Source organism: Hirundo rustica, chromosome 3, assembly GCF_015227805.2.
Source record: "Hirundo rustica isolate bHirRus1 chromosome 3, bHirRus1.pri.v3, whole genome shotgun sequence".
Taxonomy (NCBI): domain Eukaryota; kingdom Metazoa; phylum Chordata; class Aves; order Passeriformes; family Hirundinidae; genus Hirundo; species Hirundo rustica.
Genome location: NC_053452.1, coordinates 23,751,406 through 23,766,688, shown reverse-complemented (window position 1 = coordinate 23,766,688; position 15,283 = coordinate 23,751,406).

The window sequence follows — 15,283 nt, the reverse complement described above, 5'->3', positions numbered from 1 at the left end:
TACCACGCTGACACAATCGTTCAGATTCTATTTTGCCTGTCTCTTCATCAAAGCATATTTTGTTTGATTTTTTTGTGCTTTCTGTGGGAATTGTCTGATAATGATAGCTGGCTAGAAAGTCTTAAAGTGGTGTGTAGAATCTTAGAGAGCAAAGCTGGAGACTATGGCAAATGAGCCACATCAGTACATCAGTCAGTTCTTCACGGAAGAGCTGTGGCTTCTTAGAATCAAGGAGACTTTCTCTTCTGCAGCTATATTTGCTGCTTTTTAAGTTGGCTTCACAGTTAACCAGAATTTCTCTATCTCAAAACCTTTTTCATTACTTTTTTTTTTTTTTTTCCTGTTTTTTTTTTTCTGGTTTTTAAGATACTAAGAGAATTTCTGGGTCAGAAGGCCAGTCTCAGCTTTATCACACCACAATGCTGGATGTGGTAAAAATCCCTTAAGCCATAAGTGAAGAAACAAAATGAAAAATCCCCACTCATCAGATAAAGCAAAGGAAAAAAATCTGATTTACAATCTGCTTCTGCAGAAGGCCTCATTCCTCCTATATGTGCAATTAATTATTCAAATAACTTGTTGAAAATTGATATAATTATTTCTAATTATTCTTGGTTAGAGTCCTAGAATTATATGATTACATCTAGATGCGTGCATCATAAATGCAGGAGGTACAGCCTGGATGAGGAGGAAATGTCATTTTATTTTTCAATTTATTCATTTTTACTAGATGAAAATATTCACAAAGTTTAATTTTAATGATCCTAAACACAGGTTCACTGAACTTATCTTTATTACATTTCTTTTTGTAAGTTGAGTAGTGGAACCTCTGCAGTTATGGAGGCAAAATTCACTGTTTTTTAATATTCATGAACGTTAAAAACCTTAGAGTTGTGTGATTGACATGCAAGTAATGTGAGTGTGTGTTTCCTTTCTGCAAAATCAAGCTTGTAGTATTAAGATGAGTAGGTTATTCCTAGGATAATATAACCATTGGAGAAGCAGCAGTTTATTCAAAGTTAGTTTGTTTTTAATCCATCTCAGTCTTTGCCTTTCTCTTGTGATACACATTGAATTTCACATTTCTTTCTACAGTAAATTCAGCTGTGTTCTAATGTTTGTCCAGCACAGAGGCTTAGTAGGTTACAATATGTATCAGATAAGCATCTGAACTTGATTTTTTTTTTTTACATCTTTATTAAAAGCCTTGACAAAGCTACTGGGTCTGATTCAGCTGCAGCAGAGAGTCCTGTAGCTAGGATTGACTGGTGAAGTGAAATCACTCTGAAAGCAAAGCGCAAAATTGATTGTAAAGGTCTTAGTTAGGACCATGTCTATTAAAGCATGCATTGAGTTTACTGGCGTTGTATCTAAGAAGATTCTATCTTCCTATATGAGGGAATGCTACATCTAAACAAAATAGGTCCTGTCCACCAGCAGCTTGCACAATTGGGTAAATTCTTACTGAAGCAAGTAGAAACTCCCTGCCAGTTTAAGTCCAGGTTGGAAGTATCTTTTTTGGACATGGATACCAGTCCTACATATGCTCTGATGCCAGAGGATCACCAAATGAACAGTGAGGAAGATTTCAACCTGCTGGAAAATAGGAGCATGACCTCTGGTGGCAGGGGAAAGTTCTCAGCAGATTTTAACGGTCAGAGCAATGAAACCTCAGCTGGAAAGCACTTTCTGCAATGAGGCTTCTCACTAACTCATGCTAACCAAGAAGACAAAGCATCCATTTGTCAAATCTCTCATCCTCTTCAAGTTAGTGAAGAACCTCGGGCACAAATTTTAAAGCCTGATTGAGAGATACTACATCAAGCCCAAATCACATCAATACCATTATCCTTTTTCCCATCTAAACTACAGCACCTACTATCAGACACAGCAAAAAGTGTCTCTGAAGTAAGGCAAGCTACAGAAACACAATCTGTAATTTGCGTGGCCATTAAATAATAATGGAAGAGAGTTCCAGCTCCTTTTGGCACAATTTTCCAAAATCTTCGATACAAAGCAGCCCAAACTTAACAAGACAACTGTTCTATTCCTGCTGTAACTGAAGATGAGCAATGTCCCCAAGTAACCCCAGTGAACGAGGCTGCACAAGGAGAGCCAGGCGGAAAGACAGCAAGATCCTCTCCTCTTATTGTAAAGTCATCTAACAGTGGGTTTTTTCAGAAATTTTGAAGTCACTCACCAATACCAAGAATAAGGGTTATAAGAATATGTTAACACTGTTATCTCTTAGACCTATTGGAAAGCAACTGGAAATTCCTGTCTTTAAATCTTAAGAAATGCTCTGTCTTAAGAAATGCCTTGATGTATAATTGTCACGTCTACCTTCTGTATGTAATGAGGCATGAAGATTTGTCAGCAGAAATGCAAGTAGCCACCACATGTTGCTTATGAAGACCATGGTTTGGCTCATCCCTTGTAGTTCTGTCTGTAATCTAACTTTCAAAGTTCCACATCCAGTGCTGTCAAGGGAGAATGCTATGAAACAGGACATAAAACGTCTCACAGCCTGTGCTACCTGCACACACCAGAAGAAAGCATCAAATGAAAGACATTTCTCTTCACACAGGATGACTGCCATCTGTCAGCCCAAGAACTGGTCATATATTAAAACAAAAACAACTGCCAGCAGAGACACAGTGTCACTCCTATTCCTATTCTGTTTGGACAACGACAGAGTTTCGTCCTCATCAGTCCTACATTTTGCTTACTTAGTAGCAAAAGGAGAAGAGAAAACGGTGCTTATCTATTACAAGTCGAATACTTGTTTCAGATGTGGTTTTTGGTAGCAGATACTGAAGGAATGGGGTTTCATACCAGACTTGTCTCAAATTGCAATGCCTCATTTAACTGGGCACTGGCCATAATACATGGTCAGATTTTGCAATGTTAAAGGTGACCAGTGTGTGAGATAGATGGGGTAGACACTGTATTTTCCATGGAGCAAGATCCATAAACCGTGGTAGCAGTGTTTTAACAGGAGACACCTGTCACTGTTGGTACTCCTGACAATGCAAGTACATGATATCCTGTAGCTCCTTGTAAAAACACACAGAAACCTCATAATAATCCTTGCTTTGAGGAATGAATAATGAATATACTCTAAAGCCAAGAATATCAATTATATCTGATGCAACTGAACATTAGGGGAAAAAGGCCATGTGGTTATAGCAGAGGATGGGGAGACAGAAATTTTTTGAAGAAGGCAAATATTCTGGTACCATATAGAGCAGAACTCCCTGTTGTCCCTAAATTCAAATTCAAAGAAACTGGCTGCCTGATTTCCAGCAGGGAAGGTTTGAATTTTGGAGCTGCCATACAACTGTAACACCCATAGCCTTAGTGAGGATCTCCGTATGTGGGTTTCCTGATAACAACAACAACAACAACAACAACATTTTTGAAAGCAAGACAGTTCAAATGGAAGCATCTGCAGTGGTATTTTCTACAGGTTTAAAAGCTGGTGTTTTCTTTGCATAAACTGATTTTTTGTTGTTGTTTATTTTTGTTTGTTTGTTTGTTTTTGTTGGTTGGTTCCCTATGGAAATATACCTTAACTGATCATATCACCTATCTATTTCTCTCAGTCTCTATGTCTCTCACCTTCCTACAAATTCTAAGAAAGTAACTCAGCAGAGAGGGAAGAAACATCCCAAAGTGCTCAACTATATTATTATACCAGAGAGTTCACATGGATTATGATAATGATGATGATGGTGATGATGATGGATGGGAAGACCTTTGATTATTGTGTGCTCTTGAGACACCGGAGAATTTAACTGTGAGACACAAATCCTCAGGCATATGAACTTCATTAGCTCCACTTCTTCCTGAGCTACATGTTTTATCAATCTGTGGTGTTTTATTCTCAAACAAAACTGAAATCAGTTCTACTGATACTACAGTAAGCTGATTTCAGTGAATAAGTGCTTTCATGTGGAGAAAATGCCTGGTACTTACAAGCTCTTTAGACTGATGGAGAAAGGTGCAACATGAACTGATTTTTGGAAGGTGAAATCAGACAGATTAGAGGGAAATGCACAGATTTTTAATTGAGCAAGTAAATTTAGGAGCAGACAACTAATGTGAGTGGACATTCTCTGATTTCATTATGTCTGCTAATCAGGACAGTGTTTCTTGTTGAAAGATACACTTTAATCAAAGTTGTATTTATATTAGCAGGGTGAATCTCATCAGAAAGTGAAGACAGATGGGAGCATGTTTCTTTCTGGATTAAACTTTTTGACCAAGCAAGAGGTGGGCAGCAAGGCTTGTAGGGACACTGTCATCAATGGAAATAGGAGAAGGTAAATAACTTGGCTGAATATAAATCTTTAGGGAACTTGCTGCCTCATCACGTCCCTTCTGTAAGGCAGGGCCCATCTATGCCTCTAGAACATTTACACTTAGCAAATTTTGCTTTCATGCTCATATATGTTTAAATATTTTCAGCTGTCCTGATTTGAAACAACCAACAAACACTGTGGTTAGACATAAGTATTTAAAAAGCAAGGTGGCTACCCTCTTTTTTTCCTCACAGCTTTTAAGCCTCATTTCTGTAGAAGACTTCCAGGGAGACACTTAATGACATCAGTAAGACCTCTTGCCTAGGCAGCACTTGCTTCTAAGTAGAACTCATTATGGAAAAGACAGACACGATGCATTGAGGTTAATAGGAGAAAGCAGGGAGCCAGCAATTGCAGGACTGGTACAGCCAATATGGTTATGAAAGCTTGTCCTTTGCTTCACATTTTTGTTCATATAGAAATACCTTGAGAAGGGAATTTCAAACGCAAAAGTATAACATATTTTATATATATATATATATAAATATATAAATGCAACCAAAAATTTGTTTAGTGGGAGTCATTTAGTCTGTTTCTTAAATCTAGCACAGGCTTTTACTGATGGATTCTCCAATACTCATGGTGTATTTGCCTTTTCTATATACCCATGATCCTGAATACCATCCTGTAGTGACTGCCTGATTTATCCCTCAGAGCCCACACCGATGTGCTGACTAGACACACATTGCTCTCACTGCAGAGGAGAGGTGTGAGGCTGAGACTGGAAACCAGGCTCAGAATGCTTCTGTGAGCAAACTAAGGACACCTATGGTCAGAGATGGGGGAACTTCTGCAGTTTCTGCGTAGCCACAGGCACGAGGCAGGCTCAGCACTAAGGTCAGAGCACTGTGCCTCATGGTGCCCATCACAATGTGCCAAACACTAGGACTCAGCTGCTGGTGGCAGCACAGGAAGTTCAAGGCTAATCTTCCAAGTGGAAGAGAAGAAACAGATCGTGATTTTCCAGGTCACTGAAGCTGTTCCTGTCATGTTCAAGAGGAGTTATTCTGGCACTCAGCAAATCCAGCAATAGAAAATGTCAAAAGCTACCTGGAAATATCTGAGACCAGAGGGAGAACCTGCTGCATGGAAGATCTCTATTCCCGGATTTTCCAGGGGAATTACCTGTCAGTTGCATTATTTGCCCTCAGTCCTGTGACAGCCCATAAGGGGTAAAAAAGTCACTGTAATAGACGGTAGCTCTATATTTTTGTCTGGCTATCTTTTGTTGGGCTTTCCTGAAAAGGTTGGACTACACTATGAGAAATTAGAGGCACTCAGAGTGCTTAAGGAAAATGCCCAATAGGAACAGAACTCAGCTACAGGTTATGGCTATGCTTCACTTGTCTTTTCATAAAACAAAGCAAGGACACCTATAAAATGAGCAGAACTGCCTAAAGAAGCTAAATGCATCAGGAATGACTGAATTTTGAGTGAGGACAAGCTTCAAACACAGCAGCCCAAACCAACACCAGTCCTTGTCATTCAGGGCTTAATGTTTGAGAGACAATTATGTCGGAATCATAACTGATTGTTACACCACATTCCAACCCCACTGCTAAGGATGACTGGGAAACATGAAAAGCAGTGCTGGTCTGGCTGACTGTGCCTTGAGCCAGCAGCACTCTGGGATATGAACAGCCACTGGCTGATGGGTTTGGTCTCATGGTGCTTGCCAAGGCTTTTCCTAAAGGACACCACGGATCTCCTTCCCGTGCCAAACAAACTACACAGTAGGCGCTTTCTGCAGTTTGCAGTGGTACATGACTGGCACTCCATCAGAAGTTAACTTGATGGGATCTGTGGTTATCATCACAACCCAAGCTATTTCCTACAAAGCACTGCCATTTATTTACAGTGGGATGCAGCAAAAAGCTTCTGCAAGACACTTAGGGCATTTCAAATTCCAGGGTAATAATTTCTGAAAGCTTCTGCAAAGCAGGAGAGGGAGGGAGGGAGGAGGGGAGGGAAGGAGGGAACGGAGGGAGGAAGGATGTTAATTGAATGGAATGAATGGAAAGTACTAGTACTGACTACTGAAGGACATGCTTACCTTCAAGTCTTCCTTCCGTCCCTTCCTTCCTTCCCGTCCTTCCTTCCTTCCCTTCCTTCCTTCCTTCCTTCCTTTCCTTCCTTCCTTCCTTCCTTCCTTCCTTCCTTCCTCCTGTCCTTCCTTACGGCTCCTTCCTTCCTTCCTTCCTTCCTTCCCGTGTCCATTCTTCCTGCCTTTCCTTCCTTCCTATCCTTCCTTCCGTTCCAAAGGAAAGGAAAGGAAAGAAGGAAGGAATTGATAAGTATTTCTTTTATCAGGGTTATTTCGTGGCCTGGTAGGGTCCCTTTAAATGCTGGCAGTAACATTGCTCTTGCTGTCTGCCGCCTCCAAAATACTCATCAGCAACTGCAGCTACCTATCAGCTGTTACACAACCATCTGTGCAGCTTTTGATTATGTTTTGGTTTTGGTTTTTTTTCCTTCCAGATTGCGACCATCCTTCTCGAAAGAGAGAAAGGGACAAAATGTTACAGTGATGTTATACAATAGGGTGATACATTATGAGTACCTACAAGATACATGAGACAGTTTAGGGTAATGGCTGCTGACACCTCAGGCAGTCCACAGTCCCCATGTCTGAAAAATTAGGCTATTAACAATTATTATGGTATGTGACAAACAAATGATTAAGTCCATGGAGAACTGCTCTTTCTGAATGTGAAATCTAATTTCTCATTCAGTTTTGGAGGGGCTGAAGCTCAGAATTTGAGACTATTTTGCTTCCATCTTGGTGATTTCAATATCATCTTGAATTTACCTTGAAGCCTGTAAACCTGTAATAAAAATCCAGATTGGAATGAATTTTATGGATCACATTGATCTATAATTGACCTCTTTTTTTTTTACTTAAAAACAGAAAGAAAACATTACTTGTATTGTTGGGTAAAACTAGTTTCAAACACCTTGATTACTTCTGTCTTTCTGTTAGAAGCTTATCTCATCATCAGAAAGGATGAAGAGACATAACAGGCTCTGAAAATCAAAATTCAAGAGCAGTCACACAGATCACTGATAAATTAAAGCAGAAGAAATAGGGGAATTTTGTAGAAAATAGATGCAGATTTTCAATTGCAATGCCAGCTAAAAATAACATAACATTTTTGTGGTCAAATGCATGTTTAGTTAATTGGATCATTTGATTCACAGAATATTAGTTTGAATAAATACAGAGCTCCAGAGCTCTCCCGAGCTCATTCCCTTTTGTCCTCAGGGAAGTACCCACATGGTATAATCCTAGTGAAGACAGCAGCTTTGCCTGTGTCCCTGGAGCATGGTGCTCATCCCTCAGCACACACGAGTGCATGAAGTCCCTTACTGGCTGCTGCCATCCTGAGAATCTGCTAATTCAATTTCTCAGTGACTTCCAGCGTTCTCTCTGATCCTGCAAGTCCTGAGAGTTCAGGGAGTTAATGTGTTCTCTGCAAGAGGTGATTATTGTATTAATTAGTCACGCTCCAAAGCTTTATATGGATAATACTGAGGCATTTAAAAGTCAAAAGTTACAATGCCACCTCCTAGAATTATGTCAAAGTGACCCCACAAATAAAATGTTCGCTGGGATTGTTCAGGAAAAGTAATTCTCCCTCTGGCCACAGGGAGCCACACGGACACCGCTGTGAGCCCAGAAAAAAAAGCAAGGGAGAGGGCAAAACCTGTCGAGTCTGTAAAGTTCCTGCCAGAGGAGTTTGCAATAGGGGTTGTTCTCTCCTTGAGATTACCCCACCAGTTACACCTGTTTTCTCATCAGCACTTGCCGGGATCTTGCTCTGTTGTTAGCCTGGCACACAGAAATGGATGGATAGCAAAATACTTGTACACAAGCAGAGTAATTAGTGCAGACTGTCGTCATAATTTCTAAATTCCTTTTTGACTGCAATTTTAAGATCACTTTGCAAGATGGAGAACGGCCATTAATCTGTGAAGCCCTAAGTGACAACAGCAGTTGCTTGACCCCAGAGAATAATCCCGATTTTGTGTCATCACCACAAGTATATGATTCTTAAACATTTAATTTTCTCTGTACCAGTAGAGTTCTCATCAGTAACATTACAGATCAGAAGGTCTTGTCATTATCTCACACTCTGTACAATCTAAGATAGTTCTGGTATTAATGTACAGGTGCACTCAGCTTTGTTGTGCCTTCTAGACAAGACCATTACATCCAAGTCCCTCAGCAGCCTCAGCTGCTTTCTCAAGATCTCTACCTGGTTCACAGAGACACACTTGCACTGCACCTTCCCAGTGTCTCCTTCAATGTCTTTCCACAAAATTTCAATTTGGTAAACCTGGAGATTCAAGAAAAGCTCCTGTCGATCTTTTCTTGTGAGGGAAGGGAAAAAAAATTAAATTAACCAGAAACTTGACAGAAAAGCTTCCAGGGAATTATTCACGTCCACTGAGGGATCAGTTTCCCTTGTTTTTAGCCTGTCCTTATCTTTTCCTTTAGCTAGACACAGTATGTGCACTGCGAAGGTAGAAACAAACTTCTTTGGGGACTTAAATTCTAGCTAGGCATCTAAATAGATAATCTTTCATTTATTCAGGTCCTTAACACTCATTGTCGTGCGATCTCACTTACCAGAGCGTGTAAACGTTGAGATATTGCCTAAGAGTTCAAATGTTGAGATAGTTGGTTTGGACTAGAGGGTCTGCTGCACTGGCTCTCAATGTGCCAGATTAGAGGAGGAGTGCTGATAATGCCATGCACCTGCCTGGTGTCACATGCCAAGTTAATTGTTGATCCAGAAACAGAGCCTGCTAATGTTGAATTTCAGTCTGTTCCATCTACTGTTCTTTGCTGCTCTTAAGTCAGAAGTTTAGCTGCTTGGAGGTGCAGATTTGGCCTGATACTGTCTCAGTCCAAATGTAGCCTCAACTCTAAACCTCCCCTGCTTTGTCTGAAAGCTGATACTTCCTAAATGAAGCGCTCCCTCTGTTTCAAATATCTAGTGGAGATAAAGTGTACAGAGCAAGGACTATTCCTTGGAGGACTTTAAAAACACTCTCTGACCAAATGATATCTGACATTTCCTTTGCCAGTCTGCAAGGCTCCTCAGAGGGCTGAGCTACTCTCATTTCTGCCACGGAGGCAAAGCCACCATTTCACTTCCCTCAAGCTAAGCACTGTATGATGGGCAACAATTCAGAATTAATTTGACAGTAATGGAGTTGACAACTATTACTGTGAGGTATTTCTGCTATGAACATTGTCATCCTGTCCTCATTTCACATATACCCCACATCCCCTCCCAAATTTTGGTGTTACAAGGAATCTCTGAGCAGCAGACAACCCCATACACAGTGCACATACATATACCCTGCTGTCCAGACACAGCAGCAACTTTGGATTTGGCTCCTTTGGATATAGCAGCTGTAGCTTGGAGGTACAAAACAGCCCCATCAGTGAGGGGCTTCAAAGTACATAATATAGGTCCATGGGAAGGGGCAATTCCTTCTAAACAGGAGTCAGGGCTAGAATTATAAACTAATTTTGGTTGGAATGAATTTTGGAGCTTGTGTGGTCCAACACCTTGCTAAAATCATAAATTATCTTAGGCAAAAATGCTTATTATTTTCTTTCTGTCTCTCTTTCTAATTAAAATACTCAAAGGAAACTGGTGGTGGAAGGATCCATTCTGTGTACATGACTAGAAAAAACAGTGCAGGTTAAATTTAAAATATGTGCAGTTCCTTTCTTTCTAACACGGGTATCAGTGCAGGATGAAGAGCACTGAGGCCAGTATAATTGTAAAAGCAGACACAACTGGCTACAGTCGCTACACAATATCAGAGTGGATCCTCTCCCTATCTGCAATGATTTGATGTATTAATACCCACATTGTAATTCTCATCTTGCAATCCCAAGAATGAGGACAAAGCCCTGAAATAATGAATGGCACAGGGTGAAGAAAACTGAGCAGCAGTCTCTTTATACTGCACTCAAAACCACTTCACTTCCCTTGGACTTCTCCTCCCATTTCTCAAATGAAATGTGATTTCAACCTGGCTTGCGGGCCTGCCATGCCGGATATCCCTGCTCAGCAGAGAGCTGCATTGCCCCCAGCCTGCAGCACTTACCCACAGGAAGCATGGCACAGAGCTGCTCCAGGCTCACTGCCAGTGACTTGGACATGGCCTCTCCTTGATCCCAGCCTGCTGGACATAATGAGTTTGTGCTCTTCCTGTGGAGAGCCAGGCTAAAGACAGATGCTGAGCTGGTCCCTGAAGAAACCCAAACATGGCAAAAATGCTAAGATGTGTGAGGACAGGCATTGCAAGCAAGGACAGGTTCCTATCTAGCTGATGAAAGAAATTTCCTTAACTTTTAATGTCTCAGCAGCTGAATTTGTAAAATCAGAACTTAATGTTCTACGAAGGTATTAACATGAAGTCTCAGTCCCATGCAAGTCAATCTGACTTCACTCGGAATAGGTGGTGTAGGCTTATTTTAGTAACTAGCCCTGTATCACAGCAACTATCATAAAAAGATATCATGTATAACAATCTGTTTTATGATTTTTATCAGTATGATACTTGGAAAGCTTCAGGAAACAAGATGATTCCAGGAGAGTTCTGTAAATGTAACTTCTGCAAGGATAACAACACCGCCTACTTGGTCTAATCTAATAAACAATGTTTGCCAGTTTCAGGTAGCAAATACCTCAGTAGACTCAAACAGAACACAGTCAAGTAAGTCTTTGTTTTAAACACAGACAACAGGAAAATTGGTTGTGCCACATGCTGCTGATAAAAATTGGGTGGTTTGTTTTTTCTGAAACCCTCCCTGTTGGCTTCCTGTGTAGCCATAGGGAAGGCAGGCACACGGGCTGTGTGTTACTTCTGCTTCTCTGGAATGGAATGAGCTCTGCTACCAACTTCTCAGGAGACAGATAATGATCAAGATTTTGATCTTTCGATGAGCTGCAGCATAGAAGAGCAAGATGCTTTCATTATTAATATTCTCCTACGTTTGTCCTGTAGCAATTTATTGCACAAGCCAAGAATTATTCCTCAAAGAAGCATAGAAGATAAATCCTCTCAAGCTGTTCTATGAGTGACAAAGCCAGGGAATGCTGGATTCCTACAGATCTGAGTTCTTTGCCTCCTGATCTCTGCCTCCTCCTCCCTTAATGCAGCTCTGCTGCATGTTCCTTGCAACACCCACTGGGTATGGAGAGCACGCTCTGCAGTCACCACAGCCATCACAGACTGGACAGCTGACCAGGCTAAAAAAAATGCCTGTATTCTACCCACTTTTTTTTTTTTTCTCACATGGGGGTCATGAAGCTAGGGAGTCTGCCCTCTGTGTAGCTATTATTTTTTCCAGTAAAAAGCCCTCTTAGGAACACACTTGCAGGATTTAAATGAAGCTGAGAATGGCCAATAGGCCTGAAATCTGCAGGGCAGAGTAACAACAGATGAATCAACCACAAAAGTCTTCTCCTTTTAGGAAACTGGGGATGTTACTCCCACCCCTCATGTGTGGGATGGAAATATCAAGACTCCCAGCCAGCCTTCTGTTTTATGGCAATAAAGAGTAACACATTTAGCTTAGGGCATTTTTGTGTTTTAAAGATGGTTTTTACCTGTGTTGTCATGACAGGGTTAAATCCTTTTTCATGTTCTAGATAAGCATTTAACAATCTTAATATATCTTAATGTAATTATTATAGATTTTCAAACCTCTTGGTTTGGGGATAATTCTTATAGCATAGTTTATTGAAAATTGCTACTATGATGGAGTGAATAGAGACTGTAATTTTGTCTAAAATTTCATAAGGGAAAATGTCACGTGGATAAACTACATTTCTAATGCCTTGCAAATATAAAGTATTGAGACCAATTGTAAAACTGTTCCTTTTTACCACTGCATTTACTTTTTTGGCCTTAAGATCAGTATTCCATTAAATCACAGGCTGATGAAAGATGTGGATGTAATAGAAGGAGCAGCAGCCTGTTCTTCGGCCTGGCTAACTGCAGACAGTCCAAGTAGTTATTTTAATACATCTTTCTCTGTTAGGAGTATTACAGTGCCATGCATTTGTACTTACAGCACTAGCACTAGCAAGGTCACAGGTAAGCTCAGTTTTTTATCTGAGTGTGGTTTTACCTAAGCTAACAGGAGCACCCAGGAAAGCTGACACCTGAAAGGACACCAACTATATTGAAACTACATGGATATGACTGAACCAAGATTGGATGAGGAGACTGTACCTTTTCTTATTCAGTCCAGAAAATACAGTTCTTTTCCCAAAAGACCTTCCCTAATGTCTTTAATGGAAAAACATACTACATAATTATGTGACTCCTAATTAACAAGACCTGGCTCTGAATTCTTCTGTTTAAGACGTGCTGGCCTGCACAGCTCTAAACTGGCAGCTTTAACTCAGTATCTTCACTAGGGGTGTGACCATGTGCTCTGTGCTTCTCGGTGGTTCAGATCACTGACTTTGCACAGTCCCTGTGATATCCATCAATCCTGTCTCCTGGTGGCTCACACAGACAGCTTAGTCAGCTCCATGAAAGGTTTCATTTTTAAAATGAAAAATTCAGATGAAGATTGCTGCTGTCTGTGGTTCAGCTGCCTGTGAAAAATAGCAATGTCCTCTAATATTCATTGTTTGAATGGTGCTGGTGTACTTGAGTGATAACCAAAGTAAAATCAATTGTAATTTTGACTGCAAATAAGGTTTCTGTGATTAGATGGTCTGAGGACACAGTTTGTGGTTGCATGGGACATTCAGAAGAAAAGAGGAAGCTTAGAAGACAAGTAAGACAAGTAAGACAAGACCACAAGGTGCAGGACCCCAATTTAAACCTCATTTGAAGTGGAGTTGTTAGTCCTGTGTTGCTAAGGTGAGAGTCATGTTGGTCACATCCAGAGGGAAATGCTGACCCATTACCTAACCTCTGTAGTTTCACTTTAGACAGAATCACAGAATCTGGTGTCTCTTTGATCCCACCACAAGCTAATTCAGCATATTGTGATGGCAGCTTTGGTTTGGGTGGACAGAAGGTCTGTGTCAGTGCTATTCAGTGCAGAACACAAAGGCACAGGGAGGCAAAGTGACTTGGTAGGCCAGAGGGGAATGACTTCCAACACTTTTCCAATGCCAGTCTAGTAGAACAACCACAAGGCTTCCTTCATGTGTTGCTTAAAATATTGAAATGGCCTCCAACATTTCAGTGTCAAAATCAATAGCATTCTGATGAATTGGGACATTCATTTTCTTCTCCCTCCCCCCTTCCCACGTTTTTAATCTCTTTCTCTCTGCTGGTATACTAAATTTGTTTGGAGGTTGCAGACAAATTTGGAACATTTTAGCTTTTAATTTTAATTAGTAGACATGAGAGGACTTGACCCCTTTTATAATAACTGGAAGGGTTGAATAATCAAAGTCTGAGTAGCCAAGGTCAAAATACCTTCTTAATTTACAGTTCTCTCATACCAACTCTATACAACACAGATATTAATCTACAAAATCTTTAGAACCCAAATATTTGGTTTTTTCTCTATTAACATATGTTTAACATATTACACAAAACTTAGTTTTTAAATTGAAAATTATTGTCACAGTTGCCTCACATTGCATGTAGTAGCAGTGCATCTGCTCGTGTTTGGGTCTGTTCACAGCAGCAATAATGCTTAGGATAAAGCTGCTTCTGTCTTTAATACAGGATCTGTAATGTCACGGGAGGTTCAATGTCTGCACCACAAGCACAATTACATAATGATGCATCACCCACAGCATCTATTGGTGTGCATTTGTCAACAAGGACGAGAGGCATATGCTTAGAGGGATCAACGCTCCTGTTAATACATTGCATCAGAGGGATGAGCAGACACCCCCATGGAAATGGATCCCAGGAGCAGGTAGCCTGGGCTTCTTAAGGCATTGTTCTCATTCTTCCTGAAAGTAAGAACAAAATCATCTCTGCTTGGTTATGCTAATCTGTTTTCAAAGCTTGATACAATTTGTCAGAACAGGCTATTTCACCCTTATAAAAACTCTGAACATGGGGTGCTACTCCTGCGGCCATGGAGTTAGGAGAGAAAAGGGAGAAATTGGCCTACACACAGAGCTACGCAGCAGCACCAGTTCATGGCAGTGCTTATGACACTACTACAACTGGTGCACTTGGAGACCAAGGAGGAAGCTAAATAAGTGTGCTTGCACATGCCTGAGCCAATTAACTAAACCATGGCAAGCCTGTATGTAAGTACACAAGATCTTTTCCAGCCTTAATGATTCTATGATAATTACTTCTACAAAGCTGCTTCCTATGTCTAATGTTCAAAATAACTGCTTCAGCCAAGTAATTCTTCAGCTTTCTGGAAAGAACAACCTAGAAGAAAGGTGCTTATATCAGAAAAGAAGAAAAGGCAGGAAGAGACAAATTGTAATAAAAATACTGAGTCACCTAGCAAGGAACGGTTCAAAAGAGGGCAGGGTGGGGCATTTAATTGCTGCTGAATGTAGCACCAAACCCCATCAGGATGAGTGCTTGTCCCATAACTTTATCTTCAGTGGTGAGCTCACCAGACCCTTGTCCTAAAGTCTGTTTCTTTCATTGAACTTTCCTTCCCCTCCTCTAGCTCTGTTTGGAAACCTCCTGGAGCAGAGCCGTGAGATCTAATGAGCACTCTTAGTCAGCCGTGTGCTACCTTGGTTCTTGGCCTGGTGTGTTCACACAGACTGAAATCAGAGCCTGTCCAAACTGATAAGCCGCACTCTGGATGGAACATCTGAAGGCAGAACTACTGCCTGCACTTTTTAATGTAGTGGTCACCAGTGGCAGAGGAACTGAGAGGTGTAGGAGGATAAGCTTTGCATCTGCCACAAATAAATCAGGAAATTACCATGAAT